At 34.3% G+C, this 14,862-nt stretch overlaps 1 protein-coding gene across 2 annotated transcripts in view; it reads left to right on the forward strand.

Moving 5' to 3' along the window:
- The window catches only part of LOC108904602 (E3 ubiquitin-protein ligase FANCL), a 146,924-nt gene that overhangs the window by 12,954 nt on the left and 119,108 nt on the right, over nucleotides 1-14,862 (forward strand). The window contains exon 1 of one of the 2 annotated variants that reach the window (XM_018707222.2): nucleotides 10,813-10,999. The exons of the other annotated variant lie outside the window; for it this stretch is intronic. The gene's annotated coding sequence lies outside the window, so the exon portion shown is untranslated. Of the gene's footprint in view, nucleotides 1-10,812; nucleotides 11,000-14,862 lie in introns of those variants that run through there. 2 annotated transcript variants of the gene reach the window in all.

The following is a 14,862-nucleotide window of genomic DNA, read 5'->3' on the forward strand; positions in this document are numbered from 1 at the left end:
ACTGGTTGCTACGAAAATTTTGGTTCATAAACACTGCGATCTGTGTGGTATTTTTTGATTTCTTATTTTTATTGAGTTTAAAGTTCTTCCGATTGTTTTGTAGAAAAAATAGTGTATGATATACGTGTTAAAAGTGATTTTATTTTGTTCGTGAAGTTAAAAAACTCGCTACGCTCGTTTTTTAATCATCTTCACTCACAAAATAAAATGCCACTTTTAACACTTGCATCATAAATAACTATTTTGTGCCTTTATCGTAACAGGTGTAAAAAAAATTGACATTGTGCTACAGCTAACCCGTCCTTGGCAAACCAAATAAGCCAAATTGTTTGCATGGGTCAATTTTTAAGGAGTCTTATCTGTTGTCCAACGTATTAAAAATAATTAAATCACAGAAAGTATTTTAAAAGTTATTAAAAAAAAAACGTTTTTCAGGGGCGTCCTTTAGGGGTCTGTGTCTCCTAGGGAAAATTCTTATATGGACTTGTCATGTTATTTTAACGTCCCTTATAAATCCGAAAAATTGCTCATACATTCTCTCTCCTAAGGAAAATTCTTGTCATGTTATTTGAACGTCCCTTGTATAAATCCGAAAGATTGCTCATACATTCTGGGACACTCTGTATATATACTTTACAGAATGTTCAAAAATGGGTAACCGAGGGGCCTTTATAATCAAACAGACCGTATGTGAATTCTCACTAACTTTAAAATTCATTTTTAATGTTATTTTTGAATAGAGAGAGCACAAACTTGTGTACACACACACACACCAAAAAAAAAATTTTCTTGCTTCAAATATACAACATTTGATTTTAAGGTATCGCACTTTTATATATTATACGCAAAAAATATGTTCTTTGAAGAAAATTATTTATTTATTTAAATACTTTCAATTTCTACCCATAAATATAATTTCTTACTTTAAAAAATGCAGCATTAATTATTTATTTATTTAAATACTTTAATTTTCTACCCAGAAATATAATTTCTTACTTTAAAAATAGGCAGCGTTTAAAATAAATATTTGATACTTACGGTTAAACGAAATCTATTCTTAATTTTACGATCTACACAGATTTTATAGAAACATTAGAAACCTGTTTTGTATTGTATATTAATGTATTGTTTGTTTAATACAAAATTGAATAGTTTTGGTCAAATGTTTGTATATACTTATTTTAAGAATATATTTGGATATAAATATTTCTCGGTAATAAAAAAATTTGTGATTCAAACTCGCAACAACAATACCTAGTACAACAGCTAGGATCGCTCGTAAGTTTAACCAACCATACATAGGTCGGTTTGGAACTTATTGATGGTCCTCATCATTATTTCCTCAGAACGATCCAGCTGCTTTAGTGTCGTTACCCACAAGGAAATGTGTATACACAGAGCGTAAGTGGCTCCATCTATCGTGCTACTTTCCACCTACGCCAATCTGTGACCTGCTACAATTTTCTTTCAAGAAAACATAAGTTTGATTATAATATGCTACATTTTCTTGAATAATTCCTATATTATTACTAAATTTTAAATATACATATACAGGGTGTTCCTAAATAAGTGTCGCAACGGAAAACTGTAAATTCCTCTTGAAAAAAGAAACATTATTTTCCTCTTCCATTTTTCTCTCCGGGCTTTCGTTTTCGAGATACACGGTGTCAAAACTTTAATTTTTTTTTAGTTTTTCGCCAATATCTTAGGAATCGTTTGAACTACAGGACTGAGCTTTTGTACACACATTACCACTATTAATAGCTACTTTTTCGCACCCTTCTCGAATTCATTGGACGTGCCAGTGGTGGAGATTTTAAGGTATCGTAAGGGTTTTTCCCCCCCTAAATTTTACGCCACTGGAAAAATTGACTTTTGACAGCAAATTCTAAAGCGCCAATGAATTTTACACAATAAGAGTTCTCTTGGTTCATTGCTCTAAAGTCAACCGTTTTCAAGAAAAATGACTTTTTATGAACAAAAGCAAACATTTTGCTAACGTTTCGAAAATCTTTTGTAATTCAAAAAATAGGTAGTAATAATTAACAATTTTAACGAAATTTAACAACAGATAGGATTTTAACTTTTTTTTATCAATTTGGCGAGTAAAATTTACAGAAACTGTTCAAAATTACGTCCGTTGGCTTGAATGCACGCATTACATCTTCTAATCATGTTTCTTTCTGCCGCTGCGGCTTCACCTCTATCGGTCAACTTTTCGATAGTATTGACATGGATTTCATAAACGATGCATTTCGTTCTCCGGATGTTCTGTTCAGTTACTTGCACTTGCAAAATGTTCAAAATGCAAAATGCAAAATGTAAAAAATTTTCGAAACGTTAGCAAAATGTTTGCTTTTGTTCATAAAAAGTCATTTTTCTTGAAAACGGTTGACTTTAGAGCAATGAACCAAGAGAACTCTTATTGTGTAAAATTCATTGGCGCTTTAGAATTTGCTGTCAAAAGTCAATTTTTCCAGTGGCGTAAAATTTAGGGGGGGAAAACCCTTACGATACCTTAAAATCTCCACCACTGGCACGTCCAATGAATTCGAGAAGGGTGCGAAAAAGTAGCTATTAATAGTGGTAATGTGTGTACAAAAGCTCAGTCCTGTAGTTCAAACGATTCCTAAGATATTGGCGAAAAACTAAAAAAAAATTAAAGTTTTGACACCGTGTATCTCGAAAACGAAAGCCCGGAGAGAAAAATGGAAGAGGATAAAAGATGTTTCTTTTTTCAAGAGGAATTTACAGTTTTCCGTTGCGACACTTATTTAGGAACACCCTGTATATTTTAAGGAACTGGTAGTTTTGAAACAAATACTATAAAAGATTTGAATTAAATTATATATATTTAGAAATAATATAAATTCTAAGAAAAATTATAGATTACAGCAACTATTTCACGTAGTTTGACGAAAGTACATTTGAATAGAATAAAATGACATTTACGGCAAATAATTCCATTTAAAACTATCTGTTCATTTGATCCAAGTACTTTTTTTTTCAGTGCAGATACCGACGCGCAGTTTACACTTTAATAAAAAATTGAGTTGACGTTGCTTTAAAATAACGAAAACTTCTCCGAGTGTATTTTTTCTCATACTCCCCGCACATTTCGCTTTCCTGGAAGCCGGGATCTCCCGAGCGAACCGACGACGCCGCTCCCCGTCACCCGACGATCTTTTTTCGAAAATCCCCGGTTCTAAACCGAGAAGCGCGTAGCGCGGGGGCACCCGGGGGCCTCGGCCCCCCCGCCGGCGGCGGCGGTGGCGTCCGCGCCGCTCCGGCCCATCACCTGGGCTACGGCGGGCGGTTATTGATCGCGGCGGCAGAAGTTATCTTCGCCGGCGGTGCATACACACTCACGCGCCCGGTCTAGACGCCGCGCTAGACGTTAGACGCAGCAACCCTTGGAAGTAGAGACACCCCGATGATGCCGGCGGAAGGTCAGTCACCCCCGGAAAAGCGCGCGACTTACCCCAATTCCGAGCCCGAGGAAGGACGACGGCACGTCACTTGGCAGGACCGGGGCGCTAATCTGTTGTGTTTTTCTTTTGTTTGCTTGCAAGGGAAAAATAAATGACAGTTAAACTATATGGCAAATTGTTTATCGTTGATTTTTGCTGTAAATTTTATTATTAGCTCTGATAGCCCAGTCATTATAGACATGAAAGAGCCTGTTTCGGGAAAAAAATACTATTAGAAGTTTCTCTGCGGAATATTGTTCGGAAACCTTTTATAAATAAAATATCAAAAAATCAACTCGAGGCTAGTTGGGAAACTTTGTTTTAACAGTGGTCAAAGTTATGGAAAAGTGGTTTTTTGACTCACGTAAAAAAGCTATTATTCATAGCGAAAAAAAGTTTATACAAAAAAGGTAGGTATTAAATAAGCCTATAAAATGAAAAAAGTCCGATTAAATTCCGATAATTTGTTTATGCACAAGAGCTCAAAAATGGTCGAAAATTGCCGTTTTTTTCAATTGCTAATAATTAATGCAATTTTCATCGCAGACACTTGTAATTCAGGATTTTTGAGGCTTTTTACACCCTTAATAAGTGGTAAAAATTTCAGCTCGAAAGCTTCATTGGTTTGGCGTTGGCGGAATTTGTTATCTAAGAAGATGCTATTTTCAATTCATTTTTCCCAAGCTCACAGGCGTTGTAGGGTTTCGATCATTAGTTGTTTTTGTACCTAAATAGTTGTATTGACATATGCATTTACTGAGAATTTAGTTTTTCAAATTTAATTTGTTTAAAAATGACTGAAAAAATGTTAATATTTATTAAATTGTTAAGATAGGTAATTATTATAAAATAAAATAGTAACCTCTATACTTTAGTTTTCTTCGAATTTAAAAAAAAATCGTTGTTGTAAGTTGATTAGAAGCTGAGATAATTTTTTTTATTTATTTAATCGCAGTGACCTTAATTATTAATATTAAGAGCCGAAATTTGGAGAGAGTATACATTAAGAGCTATATTTTCATGTCCTACATTAACATTAAGGTGAATTCAACTATTTAATTTCGAAAAAGAAGATAGCGGCGATGCGTTCTATTACTTGGTCTAGCGAACGAGTGGGGAAGGCGAGGCTTAGCATGCGCGCTTAACGATGTAATAAATATTAACATTTTTTCAGTCATTTTTAAACAAATTAAATTTGAAAAATTAAATTATCAGTAAATGCATATGTCAATACAACTATTTAGGTACAAAAACAACTAATGATCGAAACCCTACAACGCCTGTGAGCTTGGGAAAAATGAATTGAAAATAGCATCTTCTTAGATAACAAATTCCGCCAACGCCAAGCTAATGAAGTTTTTGGGCTGAAATTTTTACCACTTATTAAGGGTGCAAAAAGCTTCAAAAATCCTGAATTACAAGTGTCTGCGATGAAAATTGCATTAATTATTAGCAATTGAAAAAAGCGGACAATTTCGACCATTTTTGAGCTCTTGCGCATAAACAAATTATCGGAATTTAATCGGACTTGTCTTATTTTACAGATTTATTTAATACCTACCTTTTTTGTATAAACCTTTTTTTCTCTATGAATAACAGTTTTTTTACGCCAGTCGAAAAACCACTTTTCCATAATTTTGACCATTATGTTAACAAAGTATCCCAACTAGTCTCGAGTTGATTTTTTGATATTTTGTTTATAACACATTTCTGAACAATATTCCGCAGAGAAACTTCTAATAGTATTTTTTTCCCAATGCCTATGATGACCCAGTCCCAAGTAAAATGTAAAAACAATTACTTACTCGAAAATCAGTCTTTTTTCGAAAAACATAGTAATTTGTAGAAAATTGAAAGTCGAATCCGAAAATATCATGATTGTTGCCTTAAAACAGTGGCGTACTAGTTATTATAGAAAAATATTCCACCGATACCCTGTATCTCCACCATGGAGCATGTAAATTTTAGGAAAAGCCCTCAGATTTTTCGTTTATTTATTTATTTATTTATTTATTTAGTTATTAATACTCAACAGCCAGAGCCCTATTACAGAGTATAGTAAAATAAGAAACAAACGCAAAATAAATAATATCTAAAACAATCGATTTAACAATGTTTTTAAACAATTAACATTAATATTATAGTCCGGTCAAATTAGTCACAAAAATAGTGATCAAATAACGAATATTCCGACAGAGCTAAGTTTTGGTGGAGACCTTGGGTACACCACTAGAAATGAAGTATCAAAAGTCCACACCGATCCCATGTGTGCTAAAAAAATTATTCGGGGTCAAAGGTCAAAATTTGAGGTTTTTTGGATTTTTTTTGAAAACGGTAAGCTTTATCAAAAAAGTAGCTCGGACAAAAATTATAGACCTGAAAATTATCTACAAAAATGGTCCTTATACTTTTTTTCTAAGAACCACCATAATAATCACAAAAGGAATTCGCTTTCTCCTTGCTGTTAAGGAGCTCCAAAAAAATTGATTGTATAGATAAATATAGATATTTAACTTCTGTAAAAAATACACGAAACAAGAAACAAGTACAACTATCTTGTCTTCCTCCAATATCGGCTTCTGCTAACCAACACTTGTATCGGGTATACTATCAAGTTCAGACATGGCTAGGCAATCAACTGAACCCAGAAGACTGGGGTTGGACATTTACAGTTAATACTTTGGAACCGACGCAAACTTTGCTCCCACCTGCTCCGGAAAAACTCCTAAACACTATTTTTTGCAATTGCAAAAAAGGTTGTAGTGCTAAATGTGGCTGTAGAAAAGTAGGGTTACTGTGTTCTCCAGCGTGTACTAATTGCCAAAGCCAGTTTTGCTCAAATGTCCAATTGAATACAACAGACGAAGATTCATGTGATTTCGATGAAGAGACAGCTGATTCATCTTCATTTGAACAATTTATGAACATCCAGCAAGAAGAAGAGGAAGAAGAAGAAGAAGAAGAAACCGAAGAAGACATGACTGTTGAAGTTGACTTTGAAGAGTATGAATCAGATTAAAATATCAAAAGAAATCAGAACTACAGTTAAAGTCAATAACCAATATCAATATCAATAATCAAGAGTATTGTCCCTGAAAATTCCGTAATAACAATTCGTGGAGTAGGCCTACCTATTATTTTTGAAGTGTGGACTTTTGCTTTCAATCTACACATTTTGGTGTTATACAGAGTGTTTTTTAAAACTTACAACTCTTACAAAATTGATGTATGGTGATTAGGGTAGCCCAAAAAAACGAATAGATTTTTTTTGTGTCTTGTGAAAATATGTTAGTTTTTCATATTTTAAGAGCCCCTTCAAAAAATCAGCTCAAATAGAATTTTTTTAGAGGTCGCTCAAGATTTTTAAAAATTTACAAATTCGTCAAAAATTTAATTATTTTTCTTTAATTTTTTTTCTCGTTATTTTATCATTTTCTAGGTTGAAAAAAAATCTCGATTCTGAAAATTTCAAATCGATATTTTAATTTTTAAAGGTCAGTCATAATTATTTTAACTTTCAAAGTAGTGTACAACAGGTACACTACTTTCGAGCGACCTCTAAAAAATAAATATCAACGAACTAATATTTTTTTTTTATTTAATTTGATGAACAAAGGAATAAAAATAAATCACGAGACACTTAAATTTTAAAAAATTATAATAAATATTTGATACTCACAGTGCGGTAGTAGATTTTGCCTCGAGAAATTTTTTAAGCGTCTCGTTATTTATTTCCAATGTTCCATTCAATAAAAAAATTATTAGTTTGTTCATATTTATTTTTAGAGGTCGCTGGAAAACATTTTACTACTTGAACTGAAAGTTAAAATAATTATGAGTGACCTTTAGAAATTAAAATATCGATTTGAAATTTTCAGAATCGAGATTTTTTTCAACCTAGAAATCAATAAAATGAGAAAAAAATTTTTTTTTAAATTCAAAATTTGACGATTTTGGAAATTTTTTAAAATCTTGAGGGACCTCTAAAAAAATTTGGAGGAATTTTTCACCTATTTCGCATCATTTTATTGGAAAATTAGAATATACGTTTTGTAGTATCGTACATCTACTTTTAAAATCCGGCTAAAAAATTAAAATGGCATCCAACGCATAGTATATCTTCATTGTACCAATGACACAACTTTTATTTATAATTTTTTTTTAACAAAAGAACGGGTTATACAAATAGATCCCTTGAGTTATATTTAATAGTGCCCCTTTTGACGTCGAGTTCACCTTATCAAAATAATCGCGTAGGCGGATACTATTAATAACCGGTTCAATTTTTAATTTTTCAATTTAGGTAACGAGGTATTGATTCCAGAATAAAAATGCACGGGCATATCGAGTGATTAAACTTATCGTCTACGGCTTGACATAATAAGGTGCACTGGCTTGAAAAAAGAAAAAGAAAGTTGGAAAACATGGGCAATTGCTTGCAGTGCTTCTGTGTGTCTTATTATGCCGCACGAGTCTATGTATTTCATAAATAATGACGTAGAGGGAAATGTTTTGAAGTTTAAAGAAGATTTCTGCTATATGAAAACAAGTATGTGTATATTTTTGCTAGATAACGACAAATATAAATGTAGTCACAACGTAGATACCATAATATTAAGAAATAGAACAAATAATCAAGCATTGTCTTCTGAGATATACAGGGTGGTTCAGGGTTAATTGGCCAGACTTAAAATTCGAATTCGTGTAGTCAAATAAGGAAAAGGGGTACTATGATGAATTGTCCCGAAATGTGAGTGATAAAAAAATTTTAAGAAAAGTTTTTTTTATGCATACACACTTTTTGGTTATATAAAGGCCCCCAAAATTTTTGGACACCCTGTAGTGTATATATATTTCTGAATGTTATTTTCTTAATACTGAGCAACAACATTTTTTTTTGTTACTGTGTAGATGAGTTATTTTCTATGCAACCATAAAAAAAATTGTAGGTATGCCTTTGCACAACGAAATTTCTGGTAAAAATTGAGAAAACTTCCATCCTCTGGCGTTAGTTTACGGTGCTCGCTTTCTAACTCGTATCAAATAGAAGGTGTTGGAAAAACTATTTAGCATACGGCTATCTGTCACATATCGGTTTGTTTGTAATTGTTATCACCTTTCAAGTTTAACTTATAACTAACTGAATGATTTTAATGAAGAAGTTGATGTGCTGCAGGTTTATGATGAATGTAGAAAAAACAGTGTTGCAGCTTTACAATTACGTTTACAACAATTTTTCCTAACAGAAGAAAGTTTAGTAAACTTGAAGCAAATCAAGACAGTATGGAACGCTAAAAAATAAAATAGTTTTTTTAGGAAAACGAACATGTTTAGACGCAAATAACTCAAAAAGTATTGACTGTACAAAAAATTCTTATTAAACATTTTTTGCTTAGAATTATTTTTAATAAAAAAAAATCCCACCCTCCAGAAGGGGTGGCATCCACCCCTAGGGTAAAAGCACACATCGGCACTATACAGGGTGTTTAAAGATTAAGTCGACAAATTTTAAGGAGATATTCCTCATAAAAAATAATTATAAGATACTATTTGTCCATAGAAGTAGAAGTCCCGCAAGCAACCAGTGGCGGAGTTATGGAGACTCAAGACTAATTAAATTATAAAAAAAATTAATACGGCCCTACTGAAAATAAAAAATGATACTGTTTTTAAATAGAACAGTTTGTTATTGACAAAAAGTGTACATTCACTTTTTTTCACTCTTATAGTTTCATGGCGAAATTGATTTTTCGGAAGGGTGCCAAGTTAGGAAAAAAGTGAATGTACAATTGTTGTCAATAACAAACTGTTCTATGTAAAAACAGCATCATTTTTTATTTTCAGCAGGGCCGTATTATTATTTTTTTTAATTTAATGAGTCTCAGTCCCCATAACTCCGCCACTGGTTGCTTGCGGGACTTCTACTTCTATGGAAAAATGATATCTTATAAGATGTGTCATGCTAAATTTGGCTTAAATAATCTTCTTCATTTAGAAGTTATTTAAAAAATTCGAATTTTTAAAAAAATCTTTAACGCCCTATATTTTGAAAATGAAGCGTCTCAGAAAAAATTATAAAAATACATTTATTCATTACAGAAAATACATGTTTTCAAAAAAATATTATACTTAGATATCTTTACAGCGATCGCAGTCCTTACCTGAAATTTCAATAATGCTCCCAACTGTATTAAAAGCGCCAAATTTAAAAAAAAAAATTTTCGGATAATTTAGATATTCGATCAAGCTTATGAAGATGACATCGGTACCTCGAAGACCATTACAGTTGTGATATTCGTGTTCAGCGACCTCAAAAACCCCGAGGTAACCAGTTTCGGCTAAGTTTATAACGAATATCCACAAAACTCCAGGGGACGACGTGGAAACCGCCACCTTGGGCACTAGGTACCTCGGAGACCGTTGCCGTCGTGATATTCGTGTTCAGCGACCCCAAAAACCCCCGAGTAGCAAAATTGAACTCATTTCCGTCAATATTTTCCAAGTTATAAAATTTTCATTTTTTAACTTCGAGATGCAATTTTGAAAATGCATTTTTCTTATGCACCGATGCAATTTTTATTTCCCATTGATCGCATAGGGTCACAAACTTTCTGGACGCTCTAACGAATCGAATGCAATAAACTGCACCACGATTTCGGAGGTAAGGCCGTTTTTAGTGCTTTATTTCCTCGACTATAGCCAAAATGCTTCAGTGATAAAATTCAATTGCAAGATTTGACTCACACTAACAGGCAAGTTAAGTAAAAGCCTGTATAAAGGAAAATATTCCGCAAATAAATGAATTCAGACAATATTTTTGTTCAGTTCATCGAAGAATTAATTGTTAAGTGTTGAACAGGCTTTGGAAAATGTGATTTTTTGTATCGGTTCGTTATGGAACGTTTTTTACGTATGATTGTCTGTTAATTTTCCGTTTTCTCCCCGATTTCGTCCCAGCGTAAAAAAAAAATCTCCGGCCCGATCCGGACGCGCCGGTCTCCCCCAGGGTCCTCCGCGGAACAGAAGCCCCGTCGATGCGGCCACTTCCGGTATGCACTTTCGAAATAATTCAAAAGTGTCCCGCGGTACGCCGAGGATCGATACCAAACTGGGGTCGGACGTCTTCGCCGTGGGTCCCCCGAAGGAGCACAAGACGCCGAAGGATCCAGGGGCATCCCGAAAGAAAGCGGCAGCGTCGAAATACACCCGAAAATGGAGGAAGAGCGACCCCGAAAGTGCATCGCGTCTCGAGGCAGACACGCCAGGGGGCGCTGCCGTCGCACGAATTCCCGTCCGACTCGCCAACTGCGATCTGCACTTGCATATGCACCGGCGGTGCAGTTCGGTTCGTCGCGGCTCGAATTTACACAAAATGTCCACATCTGCAGGGCTGTTGCCGAAAATAGCGATCGCCGGCACGTAGTGCGGGTTTCTGTGACCGCCGAGTGTTATTTTTTTTCCTTTTGGTCCGCCAGGACGACGTCCGATCGCTCTCCTTTGGATAGCTGGTGCTGCCCGAGATAGGAAGGGTGAGTTTTTTGGTTTCCGATCGATTTTTAGCACGGCTTTTGGGCCGGGGGGGTAGCGGTGACCATTGTTTCAATTGTCGGGGTCTTCGGCGGAGACCTGTCTGGATGACGGGTACAACGAATATGGCGTTGCCGTGATTTCGACCTGCATGCCAGTTCGCCGTGGAAACTTCTGCTCGGCTCGAGATCGGCCTGCCAACATGGGCAAGTCGGGACCGCCGCGAATGCAAAATACACCCTTTTTTCGCTCGACGAGGCGTAATTTTTTTCTCGACACGGCGAAATGTTGACTTTAATTAAAATATTTAATCCATGGTTGTTTTTTTTTTAGCGAAAACCAAATCGTTTCGCTTACAGGAAGCTTTTTTCACAAATATTTCCATCAAAAAGTACCTAGAAGAGCAGACACGGTTTTTTTTTAATTATAGACATTCCTCACCTTACTATTTCCCGAAAACCTTTCAAACGCCCCTAGATATAAATCAATAAAGCACTATTTTTATCTTAAACAACAATTAAATGTTCTTTTGTATTAAAACAAACTCAAAATAAGCGTGAGGCGCGACTCAAATACATCCCTCAACGAAAATTAATGACGTATTTGAATTTTTGTTGTAGAGGAACGTTTCCACCTAGTATTCCTTGGTAGATTTCGTGGAGACAAAGCAAAGAGACGTATCTCTGTCTCTACGATGACCTCTTTCCCTAAATCCTAGGATATAGATCGTCTGGTAGGTAGGAATCCTGTTTTCTTAGACAAATCGACGTTTTCACTTGATTCGGCCGATGAATTTCTAAAAACGAAAATGTGTGTGTGTGTGTGTCCTTTCTCGCGCAGGTTATTCCGTTGTTGGGACGTAACAAAGACGATGTGACAGGGGGATCTCCATCTTTCTTTGTCGGCCGAAGATGGTCTGCCATAGCGTTGAATTTGTGGAAAAAAAAGTCGCTAGTTATTCGTCTGTATGGAATTTAACAGTGATTAGTTTTGGATATTACTATGCCTATTTTAGAAATAAAGAATATGTCCATATCTACACTGCTTGGCAATCTTCCAAGCCGCTACACAAAAACTGCTGCTCGTATCTGCTGAACAAAATGTTCGAATACCTTGTTTGAGAGCTGAAATTGTTGGATTGTTTGCTTTGGTGCTTTAAAATGTAACGAAAGAATGCCTCCTTAGACCCAGAAAAATAAAAAAATCTGCTTAACCAGAATTTAACGTTAAGTCTACTCACTCCATTTATTCATGAAAGTAGAAAGTTATTATTTGACAACTACTGGTTTTCCATTTATGTTCCATACATGTTAAGGTTTTGTTTATTAAGAAAAATAACGATATAGGAATATTCTACGTCCCTTAAAATAGTACGAAATTTGAAGAAAAAACATCTATTGGTAATTTTTTTTCGCACCCACAAACCTAGAAAATAATGAATAATAGTACTTTGTTTTTGTGTGTTTATTTTACGATTTTTTTGAGGATTAACTTCGTGTCGCTTCCAATACTTCCCCTGGTAAGTGTTCGTCTTCACTTTCCGAGCTCATTTTGAATTAATAAACACTCTTAGAATATGAATTACAACAAAGCAACAAGCAACAAAGGAAGATGCATTTTTCCCGTTTGCAAATTCAGAATTGATTCTTTGGAGAATTTCGCACATTTTGAAATATAAATCCTGAAACAAATCTCAAGTTTGACAATAAATACACACATAACTTGTGTTGCCAACTACTTATGTCTATGCCCGTGAAAGAATAAATTTTTTCTAAATGACAATCTTCGACATCGAAAATAGAATCGAAAATTTATTCTATAGGTTAGACTTATATGTTTTGGTGAACAATACAGGGATATAGCCTATAAAACGTATATTCTTGAATTCAGCAAATACACATAAGGAAAAATAGAAAACCTATTTGATCCGTTTTGTACACAACTCTAATTTCATTCTATGATTGGTCATTTCGCTATCAAATGAAAAATTCTGGTGCCTGGGACGCTTACAAATCAAAATCAAACCATTTTCGCTTTCGCTGTCGGTTAACGAGCAAGCAGCGCCCCCAGCGGTTGTGCGGAGAAACGAAATTAACAAAACACCAACGTTTATGAATTATTTCCTCCGATTTTCAACAAATCTGACATTTTGAACATGTAAACGGTACCAGGACTGGTCATTATGGCCCATAGTAACGACAACGCACTACGTGGACGTGATTTTACTCTCGATGAGCCAGCCAACTTGCGATTAACATATTTATAAGACCCATCATTACTGGAAATTGAAGAAATGGCTACGCAATACATTCAGGTGATTAGGTAACACGCGCGGTACCCCAGAAATGGGTTAAAATTTAGAAAATTTCACGTCAAAATGATGGTTTCAGTTGAATTATTAACGTTTCCAATGCAGATTATTTTAGAAGGTGGATGGCGCAATTCCTCCGCATAGAACATGTGGCAGAAATCACGCCGTTCAATTATCGCAAGTCAATAATACAATTTTTATTATCCGGAGCCCGATTTCGATAACCAGCGCTCGGTAGCATTCGAAACTGTCTACATAAGGAGTTTGTGATAAATTTGTATAAACACATTTTAAACAATAGCATTCAGTGCGTGCATAAATATACATGAAATGCCGTCGAACAATAACTGATAATTGAAAAATGTAAAAACATCGCTTTTAATGTTAGCCATAAAGGTTTGTTTTGTTGATTGACATTATTATTAAATCAATTTTTTATCGGCTTTTGCGACGGCTCGTGACAAGCAACCACGGATGGTCGTTGCGGCAATGCAAAATGGAGGACCACCGAAACCGTAAACACCAAAGTAATAACATAACTATATGGGAAAAAGAGTGTACGCCACAAACAATTTATCGTAAAGTTGGTTGACACTGTAGTAAATAAACTTATGTATTTTTTTTTATAAAAATCAACTTCACCTTTGTAGAAAAGCAACACAGTCCGCCATTATTTGTGTTTATTTAAAAAAATGTGTTTTATATTTGTAATTGTATTTTTAATTCAATCTTCCTTAGTCTGTCAAAAGTTAATCTTGTGTTCTTATAATAGTCCAGGCTGTATCTGTTTTAAAAAGGGAATACTTTTGGGTAAAACGCATGTGATCGGAGATTTTTGCTTTAACGGCTTCTAAATAAAATATAAAACACACCACAGAAATGAGACAACCCCCAAATCCAAAGCCAAAGGCTGTGCAGAAGGGGGCTACACTTGAAAAAACGCGGACAAACACCCATTATCCATATCCAAATAACATCAGAAATGATAATTTTTCTGTGCAAATAAAAAAAAAACGTGGGCTTAATTGTTATTGCAAAAGAATATAAAAAATAGCAAAAAAAAATAATTTTTTTCTTGGATTTCTCGTCGACAACTTAACAACTATTCATTTTTGACATAAATTTTGATCAAGATAGAGTTAGTTACAATTCGAAAAAATTATTATTATTATTGTAAAAATCGGAAAAATCATTTAAAAAATTGCAAAAAATGCTAGTTTATTTGTCAATTTTTTTCAGACACTTAAATAATAGCTAGGATCTTCATATTTTTCCCAATTAAACTTCTTAGTGCATAGAATCATCACACCAAATTTCATCCAATTCGGTTCGATAGTTTTTACATAATATCTAATTGTTTAAATTTTTTTTTAATTAAAAAATTTTCAAAATCAAATTTCTAATAATCTGAAGCCTTTGAATACTTGAAAATTTCACCACAAAAAGAAGAGCTCTCAAGCTTTAAAATGGTTTTTGAAAAATTCAAATCGGACGATTAGGTGAGCCGTGGTGATTGTTTAAACATTTTCGCAATTTTCACGCTTATAAACAATT

Source organism: Anoplophora glabripennis, unplaced genomic scaffold, assembly GCF_000390285.2.
Source record: "Anoplophora glabripennis isolate ALB-LARVAE unplaced genomic scaffold, Agla_2.0 scaffold294, whole genome shotgun sequence".
NCBI classification, from domain to species: domain Eukaryota; kingdom Metazoa; phylum Arthropoda; class Insecta; order Coleoptera; family Cerambycidae; genus Anoplophora; species Anoplophora glabripennis.